The 14,045-nt window shown below is 36.3% G+C and overlaps 1 protein-coding gene across 2 annotated transcripts in view; it reads left to right on the forward strand.

Moving 5' to 3' along the window:
* Nucleotides 1–14,045, forward strand: part of PEAK1 (pseudopodium enriched atypical kinase 1) — a 291,481-nt gene that overhangs the window by 34,713 nt on the left and 242,723 nt on the right. For both annotated transcript variants that reach the window (XM_032865117.1, XM_032865116.1), the window contains exon 2: nt 12,357–12,420. The gene's annotated coding sequence lies outside the window, so the exon portion shown is untranslated. The remainder of the gene's footprint in view (nt 1–12,356; nt 12,421–14,045) is intronic.

Consider the following 14,045-nt stretch of genomic DNA (forward strand, 5'->3'; position numbering starts at 1 on the left):
TCTGCTTTGTCCATCCTTATTGTTATGGTATCTGTTTGGGTTTGCATCCCAGTTATAGCATTTTGGTTTGACTAATTTTTAGCTCTTCTATCTCTGCAGTAAAGAATTCTATAGTGTCTTATGCTTTTTTCAAGTGCATCTAGTGTCCTTATAATTGTTTTTAAATCTAATTCAGACATCTTATATCTGTATTGATTAAATCTATGGCTGTTATTTCTTTCTGGTCTTTCTTTTGGGGTAAATGCCTACATTTTGTCATTTTAGAGGTAAAAAAAAGCAAAATAAAATAAAGATTTAAAAAATTAAGGAAGCTTGATGTGTTTTCCCTTGCTTGTTAAGAGAGGCTTGATAGAAGAAAGAAAAAAGAAAATATTAAAAATTTTTAAAAATAATAAAAAATTTAAAAAATTTGTCTTTCTGTATCCAAAAAAAACCAAAACCAAAACCAACCAATCAATCAACACACCCAAGGAAACTAGATCCTGTTTCCCCTAGAGCTGAAGCTTTGGAGCACTCTATGTTCAGTAGACTTGGTACTGGCAAGAGATTTGTTCTGGTCTTCTGGGGGAGGGGCCTGTTGCTCTTATTGTCCTCTGTACCCACAGGACTGGGGGGTGGAGGGGTGGGGCTTGGTGTAGCGGCTCCATTCTCATTCTCCCCTGGGTGGTGCTCTTTAGCTCACTGAGGTTAGTGCTGGTGGAAGAGGGTTGAAAATACTTTCTTGTCCCTGGATTGGGAAAGTTGGGCCCACCACTCTTCAGGAAGCCCTCACAGATGCTCAAATAACCACCTCTCCTTTGTCCTTGGCTTCTGTCAGATCACCACCTTCACTTTGTCCTTAACTGAGCTGTCTGCCTTCCAGGCGATGTAGCACTCCTGTGTTTTATCTCAGGTGTAGCTGTGTTTTAAAACCCCGTATTTCAGAGACTTCCACAGGGCAGACCTGTGCTGATCATTTGAGGGAGGGTCTCACTGCACTGTGGCCAGTGCCAGCTTGTCCCAGAAAACAGTCATGCCACTGTGCAGCCTTTTGGAGTTTATGATAAATCACACACACAGCTGGCATCAGGGTTTGCTGCCCTCAGCTGGTGTCCTTATTCTAATACTGGTGAACAGGGCAGTTCAGTTGTGCCTACAGGGTCATTTGCTCAGGGAAAGGCCATATCACCTCTACCAAATGCACTCCATGCAGGGGAACCACTTTTCCTGGTGTGACCCAGGGGATTCTCAGACTTTGCTGCCCACTAGTGGGGCTCCACCCATCTTCCCCACTGGTGCACTGGCTCATGTGACCTTGACTGCGATGCTGACCTCCACAACTTAAGACTCTGCGCTCCACTATTTATAATAAACTGGTGGTGTTGAAACACTCTCCTTTTTCCCAGTCAGTGGTTTTGAGGAAGTTTTTTTTGTGCAGTCCCCTACATGTGTTTTCATCCCCCCCTTCCCTTTCTCCTTCTCATTCTCTCTGGGTACTACTCCCTGCAAGATCAGAGCTTCCTCCCCTAAGCAGCACCTGTGGCTCTCTTCTCCCAGGAATCAACTCTCTGTAGTTCCTATCCTCCATGGGTTGTTTTTTTCTGTTTGTAGATGTGCAGCTTTGCTCTCTAAGACTTCTGATCGATTTCAGAAGCAAGAATTTCTGTGCACCATTTCACTTAGCCTTTGCTTATGACTTACATTTGTCCATATATGTCAAAGAAGGGGAATCATCTTTTAATAGTTTGCTGAAGAAATGAAATACTTCATAAAATAGTTTTGTGGCTGACCTTTTCAGAAGTGAAATAGGATCTACAAATTTCCTCATTCTTATGAGAATATGTACAGTATTGCTATGCAGTGTAGTCCTTAGAAGCTTATAGTTTTAGGAAATAAGACAGGCAGGCAAATTTTTCTTGTTAAGCTCCTATGTGAAAATTTAGGCTAGTTGTTTGGTAAGATGGAGAGAAGAGGTCACCCTTGGTCTCAACTTGTCCAACCATAGCATTGTTGTGTTAGAGGACATATACCATCATAGTCCTGACATGTGTAAGCTTAGCAAGTTTTATTAGGTCAAGTGAAGGAGTTGGGCTCTAAAATGATGTTTGAATCAGCGAGTGATACAGGAGATGTGGGAGGTGAGCATGAGGTTAAGGAGTTGTAAATAATATTTTTTGTTAAAAATGCGGTTCCTGGGGTGCCTGGGTGGCTCAGTGGGTTAAAGCCTCTGCCTTCGGCTCAGGTCATGATCCCAGGGTCCTGGCATCGAGCCCCGCATAGGGCTCTCTGCTCAGCAGGGAGCCTGCTTCCTCCTCTCTCTCTGTCTGTTTCTCTGCCTACTTGTGATCTCTGTCTGTCAAATAAATAAATAAAATCTTTAAAAAAAATGCTGTTCCTTTAAAAATAAAAGGTACAAAATAACGCATGTAGCAATATCTTTTGAAAAGAACTCTTTTCAAATGGCTCCGTCTTTGTGAAGGATGCCTGCGTTTTTCAAAATCAAAATTGTATTTGTGGTATTGCATAAGGGTTCCCGTATCAAAAACACTGAAAGTGTTTCATTACGCTGATTAAACACTAATATTCAATTCAGAAAACCAGGAGAAACGGAAATGTTGATCCTCATGATATTCTCCAGGATATAGGTGGATTGAAAATACTTCTAGAAAGATGCTGTTCAGGGTAAGGGGAAGATGTCATTTGGATGTAAGACCTTCTTTTAGGAGAGAGGGGGTACTTTGGGGGGCACAATATGAGGAGGAGATTTTTCGCAGGGAAGTTGTATCTTGAAGGAGTAAGTACGATTTACATGAGAAGGAGACTGGAGAACTTTTTTTCTCCTTAGTTTTCCTTTTCTTCCCCATTTTCACTTTTCATACTCATTTAGCCAAACCTTTACTTGTTCATCAGACATTTGTTTGTGTGCCTCATTTGTTAGCTGTGTAGTAATTTTTTACATATCAATTTTTTTATGGTCAGTTTTTTGGGAAGAGACATATTTGAGATAGCTGCCTTTTTTAAAATCAGCAGTAAATTTTCTTCTCTAAATGTTTCTTTAAAACAAGAGGAAAGATTGTTTTTGAGTATTTTTCTTTTAGTAAAACTCTTATTTATTTATTTTTATTAAAAGATTTTATTTATTTATTTGACAGATAGAGATCACAAGTAGGCAGAGAGGCAGGCAGAGAGAGAGGGGGAAGCAGGCTCCGCAATGAGCAGAGAGCCCAATGTAGGGCTTGATCCCAGGACCCTGGGATCATGACTTGAGCCAAAGGCAGAGGCTTTAACCCACTGAGCCACCCAGGCGCCCCTCACTCATTTTTATTATCCTATTTTCCCTATCTCTCCTGTTATCTTATCATCCTATCTGTCCTGATTGAATTTCTTATTTTTTCTTTTGTTTATATTGACCATGGATCTTGGCTCTCATCTTTGATTCTCTCTTATGAATGCTTATATCTCATTTAGATCTTCTTTATAGAAAATTCTAAAGTTATAAAAATTAGGTTCTCTTACTTGATTTCCCCCCTTCTCAGCATTTGACTACTTCTGCATCTAAATGTTTACTAATTTTTCTCATTTATATCAAAGTGTGTTCAGTGAAGGTAGAATTTTGCGACAGCCCATAAGCTGATGGCAACGTCCTTGATTTTTCCAAATCAGGGTCAGAAATATAGTTACTAAGTTATATTTTCCTTAGTTATTAGGATGGTTACATCCATTGGGATACTGAGCTTCATGAAGTCTTAACCTCATCCATTTAGAACAGCTAATATGCTATGGAGCTTCCTTACTAAATTGGCTTGCTCTAATCCATTGAGACCATCTGTTCAGGCAGTGGGGTACAGCAGCCAGCACTGAGTGTCTGCAGTAGTAGTTTGAATGTTTACTTTTCTATTTCCTCACTGACATTGGCTAGATTATTTCCAGCATGAATTCACTATCAGTAAGGTAGGGATGATGTTACCTGCCTTGTAAGGTGCTTGTGAAAATTAACCATCTAGGTAAAAAAACTTGCAATCCATCTTGTATAATATATAGATACTTAAGAAATGGCACTGACTATTACTGTTACTTGCCAATTTGTGAACATTTTCTGTTTAAACGCATACAGTACTGTGAATAGCCAAGGTAATTTACATGGTTGTTTCAAATTAGGATTGGTGACACTTTCAAAACTTTTGTTAAAATATGTTATGGTCTTTATTTTTCTCTTGTTTCTAATTTAAGAACTGCAAAAAAAAAAAAAATCAGACTGGCCTTCTTTGCTTTGTTCTAAATAAACACTTGATGGTTCTAGTTTAAGACTTTGTCACCTTCTAGAATTTTTCATTAGCACAGTATGTAGTACATCACTGTTTTACCAAAAAGTGATGTTAGATTAATGGGATAGTGTTGAAATTAGGTAATTAAGCTGCTGCTTCTTTTTTTTTTTTTTTTAAGATGTTGCTATTACTTTTCCCTTTGTGGTTCATTTTAATATTTTCATCGTATAACTCTCTGAAACTCTCTATAGTAATCATCACTGAAGGATGATTTTTCTACCTGATAGTGAGTAACCTAAAATGATTAGTATATCACCATTTATAAGTTCAAAATTCTGCGTATTCATCCTTCTTTCAGCTACATACCTTATCTTTCTGGATTTTTTTTTTTTTAAAGACTTTATTTATTTATTTGACAGAGAGGGACAGAGCATGAACAGCAGGGAGAGGCAATGGGAGAGGGACAAAACGACTCTGCTGAGCACGGAGCCAGATGCAGGGCTCAATCCCAAGACTTCTCGAGATCATGGCCTGACCTGAAGTCAGACACTTAATCAACTGAGCCACCCAGGTGCCCCATCCTTCTGGATTTTTAAAAGATTCTGTCACTATCTTGGTGGTGCTGTGTTTTGTGTTACTTGATTTTAATGTGATATATATTTTATTGATGACTTTCAAAATAATTGTCATGCACTATTGAATATTTAATCATTAAATTATAAAAGTGATAACTTAATATCTGATTTTACATACTCAGTAAATTCCTATGAATAAGAAATTCTCTGTGGTTTTCTATTTATAATTAATATACCAAGTAAAACTAATTAGAAGTATCTGAAGCCCCTAGCAAAACCTGTAATTAGACATGTGATTCATAATTAACTGACTCTTTTCATTCTTACTTTTTCCTCTGTTTGAATTAACAATTTGTGTTCTTCCTGAATGATACTTGTCCAAGACACTGACTGTAGTTCAGTGATCACTGTTGGTGGCATTCTTAAATTCTGTGGTTTTACAGAAACTTTGTTTTAGTCTTCATTTAATAACATAAAGAATACTTGAATCATATGCTGTATAAATGATCACATTGGAGATTTTTGCCCACATTATCAAATTACGCATTTATTTTATCAGAGGCTTAAGGCAAGAAAATAGAAATAGGCAATAGGCAGACTGTTCACTTTTCCTATCTTGTACTTAAGTACCTAGTGTGGTTTTTTTTTTTCCAATCTGATTATCATTTGTATAGTTTTGTCATATACCCACTGGCCTTGGATCATTGAATAGGATTGGTGTTCATTATTTTGACATAGAATTAATAGTACATTATGGATCTGCTATATGTTAGGTAGTATTCTAGGCTTTGGGCATAAAGGGGCAGGGTATTTACCATTCACTACAACACAGGCACCAACCAATCACAATAACCATAGCACTGGATTCAGGATCTTCAAGGATCTCCCCCCGCGCCCCCACTCCAATCTTTTATACTGTATCAGGCTTTGATGCTTTTGTTGCTGAATTTTGGTGGTGGTGGTGGTAAGACAGGGCCATGGAGTTCAGGGCAGTGACTGCTTACTAGATATTATTTCAGAAGTATTTTTAGTGTTTCATCCTTTAAAGCTGTGCTAGTGTCTACTAGCTGAATGTTAACTCTGCCAGGAGGCGTCCAGTTCTTTGACTGTAAGAGTCAGAGTTAACCCAGTTTGAGAAGTACTTGATGGATGTATGTAGAAGGTACGTAGGGAAAGAATTGCATGAACCTTTCTTGGGAAAACCAGTTAGTGAGCAGAAATGCACCATAGTCAGATTTGAGAAGGAGGTTCCAAGCAATCTGAGGGGGAAATAACATCTGCAAAGACGTAGAAGGCTGAGATAGCATAGTGGATTCAGAGATTAACAAGTAGGAGAGGAGGAAGATGATGATGTTTTTCTCTGACCCAGGCTTTTTAATCTGAATAAATATATGTTAAAGTCACATTTGTACCTTTGAAATGGCTCTATTTTTGGTAGAGAACTGCTAGACTACTTAGTTTCTTCTACTATATCTAAAGAATTTTAGGCATTGGGTACGAAGGGAGAATAGGAATTTGTTATAGTTCAGGGCTGTAGTAAACATGGATAGAGCAAGAGTGCAATTAAAACCCCTCTCTCGATTCACTGAGAGGCTTCTAATGAGCAAACACAAATTCAAACAGATTGAGGATGGTAGTTCTTCTAATGACATAAAACTGTTGCCTATGAGGCTTTCTGGCTGGCATCATGAAACTAATTTTGCTTAATGGCTATGGAGGCCTACAATTCAGATGTGCGGAAAATGCAGTAAATTACTGGCCTGTCAGATTCCTGTTGCCTGTCATCTTTTATCTCAATAGCAGCTTTTGTTTCCAGACGGTCAGTAGCACGTATGGGGACCCCTTCAAGGTTTTATTTGTATATGCTTGAATGATTCAATTCAGAGCCATCTAAATATAGCAAACTGACAACAGTGAAATGATGTATCTTCTGATACTTGTGTAATTTAGGGAATACATGTATGGATCTCTCTTCAAATTTCTGAGAGCTCTTGAAATACGTCAAGTATTTATAGTGGTGTAAGTTCTGCTTTTATTGCCAGAGTTGATGACTCACACCTTTGAAATATAATGAAGTCACATGGACAGCAGAGAAAATATTTTCTCTGTGACTACTCAACTCAATGAATGATTTGAAGGTATCCACTGTGTGCCAGGAATTGTGTGGAATACAAAGGTGAAAGAAAACTGGGATTTTTCTGGGTATCAAATTACGTGATTTTTCTTCAAGTTATATTTAGTAAAAATGATTGTCTTGATGGGTGTGTGTGTAGTGTTGCAACAAAGGGTGCAATAAAGGTTTGACTTACTTGTGAGCAGTTTGCTATAAAGATGGTTTTGAAATATGGCTTAAGTGTTTGGTTGGCTTCATTTTTACAACATTTTTCAGTTAATGTTATTTATTTTCTGTCTACTTTTTGTTACTCTGTATAGTTAGAAAGGAGGAGTACTTTAAGTGAAATGTATATTATATCCCAATATTAATTCCACAAGCATTTAGAGAGCATCTACTAGGCCCTAGGCATGGAGTGAACAGAATAGCAGAGGCTGGTATTCATAGAATAAAATTACTCAGTAAAAAGGGAACCAAAATAATCAAAAAGTAAAAACTTCCAGGCCTTTAGGTGTGGTTAATTTTGTGAAAATAACAGATTCAGCCTTAAATGCACAGGATTTATATTTGGTTTTGCAGAGTTTTGCTGTTGTTCACAAAAGTTATCTGAAAACTTAAACAAGGCATGGACTGTCTACTTTGAGTACTGATTACCTTAGCCAGCATATTTCCGTCTATGGTTTTGGTAACCTATTCCATATCATGGGTGGCCCAACTACTAGGGAAACAAAAAGACAGTGAGTATCCCTGCTATCACACATTTTCTGTTTTGTACCTTTATTCATTCTACTTCCTAGAACAACACCTTTTCCTCTCTCTGTCCTTTAAAGTCATTTTTTTTTTAAGTTTGGAATCTTGTGGATATTCATTTATCTCGCTGCCAGAATTTAATGGTTTCTAGATGTAGGCTCTGTTTTATTTTATAGAATTGGATCTCGTAGGCAACTCTCTTATTATATTCACAATTCCCCACATTGTCTAATTTTAAGGTACTTACAAGTATAAAACCATTGCTATAGGATAGGTGTTTAGCTTTTATAACTTAAATTTAATATCCAATTAATATAATATAAGTAAGTGCTTGCTTCCTGCACCATTATGATCTTGCTCTGTGATCCAAAGTTTTTTTTTAAATGATTGTAAAATATATGTAACATAGAATGTACCATCTTAGCCATTTTAAAGTGCGTAGTTAATTGGGGTTATGTATAATCACAATGTTGTGCAACCAATCTCAAAAGCTTTTTTTTTTTTTTTTTAAATGCCTATTAACATCTTATTCAGAGACTTTCCCAAAGGCTTAACCTGAACATTTCCCTCAGAGGTTACATTTTACCAGGAATTTCTATTTGGGGATATTTATCTTTTACTTTTTCATGTATCTGAACTGTGTTTCCTATTGGATTGTAAGCTTTCTGAGGGTGTTTTGAATTGGGCATGAAGAATGATAGGAATTTGGGTTGGTGGAGAAGGGAAAAGCTGCCCCTAGGAGAGAAACTGTATAAACCTAGGTCCTCAGGACCAAAAGAACAAGGTACTTTTTCAGGAATGTTAAGTAGACTCATTTGCTTATTTTGCTTACATGAGTAGAGTAGAAGGAGATGAAGCTGAGAAAATAGGAAATGACCCTTGATGTTGAGTTGGTCAGATATGAAGATTATCAGTGCCTCACTTTGGTCAGTTGATTATTCTCAGGTAGGAAGGGCTCAGTGGAGAGTTGGAGGAGAGTGGACTTACTCTTACTGTACCTTTCTTTTATTCTCAGATTACCCCACTAGAAGAAAAGGGGGCCAATGTTGTGATAGGATGCAAAGCACATTGGGTTCAGGAGACAGTAGACCTGGAAGATTGTCATTTCTGGGCTTTAAGTTAACCTTCTTTGTAACATGATGGAGAGGAAGGATGGTCTTAGCTGCCTTCTGGTTCTAATATACTGTGATGCCATGGCACACTTTAAATCTTTGGGTTAGAGCTGCCACTAAGACCTGTTTCACCCATTTATGAATTGTTTAGTTCAGAGGGCTGCAAACTTTTTCTGTAAAGGGTGAGATAGTAAATGTTTTAAGTTTTGTGACTACTGCCTCTGTTGCATATTATTTTTTTGTTTTTTCACAACATTTTAAAAAATGTGAAAACCATTCTTAGCTCAAGGGCCAGACAAAACAGGCATGGCTGGTTTTGGCCTCCAGGCTGTAGGTTGACTCTTTAGTTGACTGAGGACAGTTACTTGTTAAGGTTTCTAGAATTTAGAAATCAAGACCAGCTTTGTGATAGTGTTTTCCATCCATTTTTATGGACTACTTATAGGTCATTTTTTTCTAAGAGTCAGGAAACTAATGTATATTAAGAATTCTCCATCTTTTTTTTATAGTCTAAATAATCTTGTGTCTCAGATTATGTCCCTTATTTCTAAGTGCTTGAAAACTCATCCTTATTGTTTGTATTCTGATTAACACACATATATTTCCTGTGTTATATCCTTAATTTCTAAGGCTATTTTACTCATATTTACTAGCTATTCTCTGATAAACACATGTTGTTCTAGTACTCTTAATGGTTATTAGTAAAAATAATGTAATTTATTTGTATCTTATTTTAAACTATGAACAATTTAATACATTTCGGATACAATATATAATAAGTTCAAACATCAGACCTGAGAAAGCAACATATTATACAATTGTAATTTAAGAAGTGATTTAATCTCTATGTCCATTGCTTGAAAATCATTTCTGGATTAGACTCTCCTATATGTTCTCGCCAGTGTTTTGCTTCTTATGTGTTGCTCCCTACAATACAGTGGGTATCTCAGGTCTTCTTATCATGAGAAGTTAGTGCAGTTTTTGATTTTTATGTTTGTTTTTATTTTATGTTTTTTATGCCCAGCACGGAACCTGATGTGGGGCTTGATGTCACAACCCTGAGATCATGACCTGAGCCAGAATCAAGTGTCAGATGCTTAACTGACTGAGCCACCCAGGGGCCCCTAGTTTTTGATTTTTTAACTACTCTCCCCACTATCTTGAATTTCTGTGCTTTCTGCTAAAACAAGTATTTCCTGTGTTATTATCATTTCTTGTTGAATAAAACTTGTTCGTTATATGTCTTGGCTGTTTCTGTTTGATTAACGTAATACTTTTTGTTCTCTTTGCTTAATGCTTTGTCTTCATTGTCACATTTTTTTCTTTCTAGATTTCACTTATATTTTTCTACAGTTTCTTAGTTGAAGTTTTAGACACTTTAGCCATTTTTATAGCTGTAAAAACCTTTAATCCTTTAAGTAAATGCTCAGAACTCATGAAATTTTAATGGTGGTTATCAAGGCATATAATCTTATAAACACATTCATATAATCCAGAACAATGAATTCAAAACAACTGATACATGTTCATGTTATAGATGATAAATGTTCAGTTGTAGGAATTTTAAGCTTATTTTCAGAAAGATTAGGTCAACAAATAATCACTAATGCAGATGGTTCTTAGAAATAATTGTGACCTACCTCTTATATGCCAATGTAAGGATTATTTTTAAAAGGCGTGGTTTGTAGATTGTCTGTCAGTGCTTCTACTGACTACAGTGATCACTTGAGAGGCAGGTCTCACTGAACTTTGGGGAAACAGACCCAGTGCAGAAGCATACCTCTGCTGTGTAGGCTGCTGTTTGTACGTGGAGGCCTGCAATAAATACTGAAAGAATAAATTAATAAAACCCCAAACGCATTTAGGATCAAGCTCTGGTTCTCAGTAAAATAGTATTAAACATAAAGTTTCTCTTAAGCCCCTTTACAATCAGTTCTTTCACATGACCTTCAGCTCCTGTAGCAACTGATCTGCTTTCTGTCTATAGTTTATACATACACAGAAAAATTGAGCAGACAGTGCATAAAGTTCACATGTGTGCCTTTCACACAGTTTCCCCTATAAGTCCTTAAGCATTTTTGATATTTAATTTTAATTATTTCTTATTCTTATTTATTAACTAATCATTTGGACATTTAGTTTGTTATTTCCATTTCTTTGCAGTCATAAATGAGCTATGATCTAAGTCTGGATTTTTTATTATTTAGGACAGATTTCTGGAAGAGAAGTTACTAGGTAAGAGGGTTTGAACTTTTTAAAGCTCTTGTGTATTGCTTTCCATAAAGAGTTTACCAGTTTATACTACCATGAGCAGTGTGCAAAGATGCCCATTATATTGCCTTATTATATTATTATAATATCTATTATGTTACATTACATTGTCATTTGCAGCTCTCAGTATAGTTTAGTATGCTATAGTAACAAATAATCCCCCAAATCTCATGGTTTAATGCAACAGGTTTTATTTTTTACAACAAAGGTCATGTTACATGTTGAACACATATCAGCAGGTGGTATTCTCTCTTGGAGTTACTTAGTGAATCACCCTGATCAAAGCTCCTTTTGTTACTTGTTTTCGTAATTACTGTAGTGGGTAGGTCTTCTGGTTGTGTACTGGTTCCTAAAGCTTATTCCTGCTGATGTTTCATATCATGTTTACGTACACCTTAGTGACTAAAAGCAAGTCAATGTAGCCACACCCAACTTGAAACAAGGGCAGTGAAGTGCGATCCTACTGTGAGTCTGGGAAGGAGGAGAACTGGGATAGCACTACACTTGATCTTAGCCAAAAGGCCAAGAAGCTATTGGGATAGCTGTAATGACTAACATCTTAAAAAACAACTCTAATTTCACTGATGGAAAATGACATCTCATTTTAATTAGATTTTCTTTGCTCATGTAGATAAACATTTTCATAGTTTTTTCACCAGTTTTATTTAACATTTCCTTTTATTTAAGCTTTATAAAATATACTCTTGGTTTACTTTTATATTTCCAGATTTTTATATTCTCTTTTTTTGTGAGGATGGGAAGTCATGATGGTGGGATTATTATAGGGAGTACAGACTTTTAGAAAATGCCTTTTCTTTTGAAGCCTTGAACTGGTGAAAGGAAAATGTCTTTCTTGGATTGATCTTCCCGTCATACCCCTAGCCCCATTAGTATAGTATATATTTTGTTAAGTGTAATTAAAGGCAATACAGGGACACCTAGGTGGCTCAGCTGGTTAAGTGTCTGCCTTTGGCTCAGGTCATTGTCCTAGGGTATTGGGATAGAGCCCCACATCAGTCTCCTTTCTCATCAGGGAGCCTGCTTGTGTTCTCTCTCTCTCCGACAATCAATAAATAAAATCTTAAAGAAAAAAAAAGGCAATAGAGGGTCTGGCAGAATTAAGATTCTTGACGTTCTACAGATTTGTAAAACACAAACACAAAAATTTAGTGAGTAAATGATCAAGTTAGGGTTCTACTGAAAAAATTAAGTTCCCTTCTCAGATTTAGTTATATTGACCATGTCTTTTTTTCTTCTTCTCCTTCTTTTTTTTTTTTTTTTTTCAATTCAGGTATCTGCCTGAACTGGAACTCATGCTGTAGACATTTCTTTGTGGATTCATCTAAAAATCTGAGGTGAGATATTCTTTTAATGCATTTGCCTTATAAGATATATTTTATAATGAGAGAGAATTATTTTTGAAATATTTAAGGCAGTGCCAACTGTTTTTTCCTATGAGAGTTTAATGGGTAAATATTATTTATGACAAAGTTTACATATATAGCATGCTTATTTTTAGTTTGTAGGACATTTGATTGAAGGAAATGAAGCTGGTTCTGATGGTTAGAGTAGTTTTGAGTGAATTTTTCCATGTAATTCCAAAGGAATTTTTCTTTTATACTTTTATATTTTAAGACAGAGTTCACACTGCTAGTCTGACACACATTTGAGAATGATATTGGCATTTTAATCTGGTATTCCTGAAGACAGATCCTTAATTTGTTAAGTCATCAATTTCAACAGCTGATAACTATTTTAATAAGTCAGTTATTAGGAATTTTCTACCACTCTATTCTCTTGGACTTGATTATGTTCTGTAGTTCCCTCGGTCTGGGGGGCTTATAAAATAAGAACATATCCTTTAGTATGTTAGTAGTTGGTTTCTGTAGAAAGTTTCCAGAATAGCATTTTACTCTAAAGATAGGCTCATAGCCCTTTTCCTTTTCTGGCATGTCTGGGCTCCACTTCTCTTCATCTTTTAATTTTTTAAGCAACCATTCTGTCATCTGGTCTTTCCACCTAGAATCCAGCTACTCTCTAAGCCATTCTTGTCACAGTCATGAGATTGCTTTTTCTAAAAGATGATTGTTGTCATGTCAGTCTGAAACTCAGAATCCTTCAGTACATTTACATTGCTTAAAGGATATTTTACAAACTCCTTTACAGAGCAGTATAATCTCTTTACCCAGTTTTCCATCTCACTAGTGCTCTAGGAATGTTATGAACTATCATTTTTAAAAAAAAAATTATTGAGGAATAATTTACATACCTTAAAATTTACCCATTTATTTAAAGTGTACAATTCATTGTCATTTTTTTTTTAAATTGTAGTTACGGAGTTGTACAGCTGTCAGCACAATCTAATTTTAGAATATTTTCATCACCGCAGGAGTGCCTGGGTGGCTCAGTTGGTTGGGCATCCAGCTCTTGATCTCCGCTCGGGTCTTGATCTCTGCTCCAGTCTTGATCTCAGCGTCTTGGGTTCAGGGCCCAGGATGGGCTTTGTGCTGGGTGTGGAACTTACTTTAAAAAAAAAAAAAATGTTTTTAATTGAATATTTTCATCACTCCTAAGAGACACTGGTACTTATTAGCGGTCACCACTCATTCCTCCCTCTACTCAATTCCTGTCAGGTACTCATCTACTTTCTGTCTCTATAGATCTGCCTCTTCTGGATATTCTATGTAAATGAAATTGTACAATATGCAATCTTTTGTGACTTATTTTTTCTACTTAGCATAAAGTTTTCAAGGTTAAACCATGTTTTTGGATGAATCAATACTTCATTCCTTTTCATGGCTGAGTAATATTCCATTTTAAGTGTCCGGTCAGGTGACCTAGCAATAGAGAAACCTGAACTTCCAGGTGTCAGGGTAGCTAATCAAAAACAGTGATCCAAAATGAAAGTAACAGTTGAGACTTTATTCACTTATTGAGATAGAATAAGCAAGAGGCTAAATCTCGGAAAGTGCAGGTGTCC

The sequence above is a fragment of the Lontra canadensis genome, unplaced genomic scaffold (genome assembly GCF_010015895.1).
Source record: "Lontra canadensis isolate GAN:19392208 unplaced genomic scaffold, GSC_riverotter_1.0 scaffold28, whole genome shotgun sequence".
Classification (NCBI taxonomy): Eukaryota; Metazoa; Chordata; class Mammalia; order Carnivora; family Mustelidae; genus Lontra; species Lontra canadensis.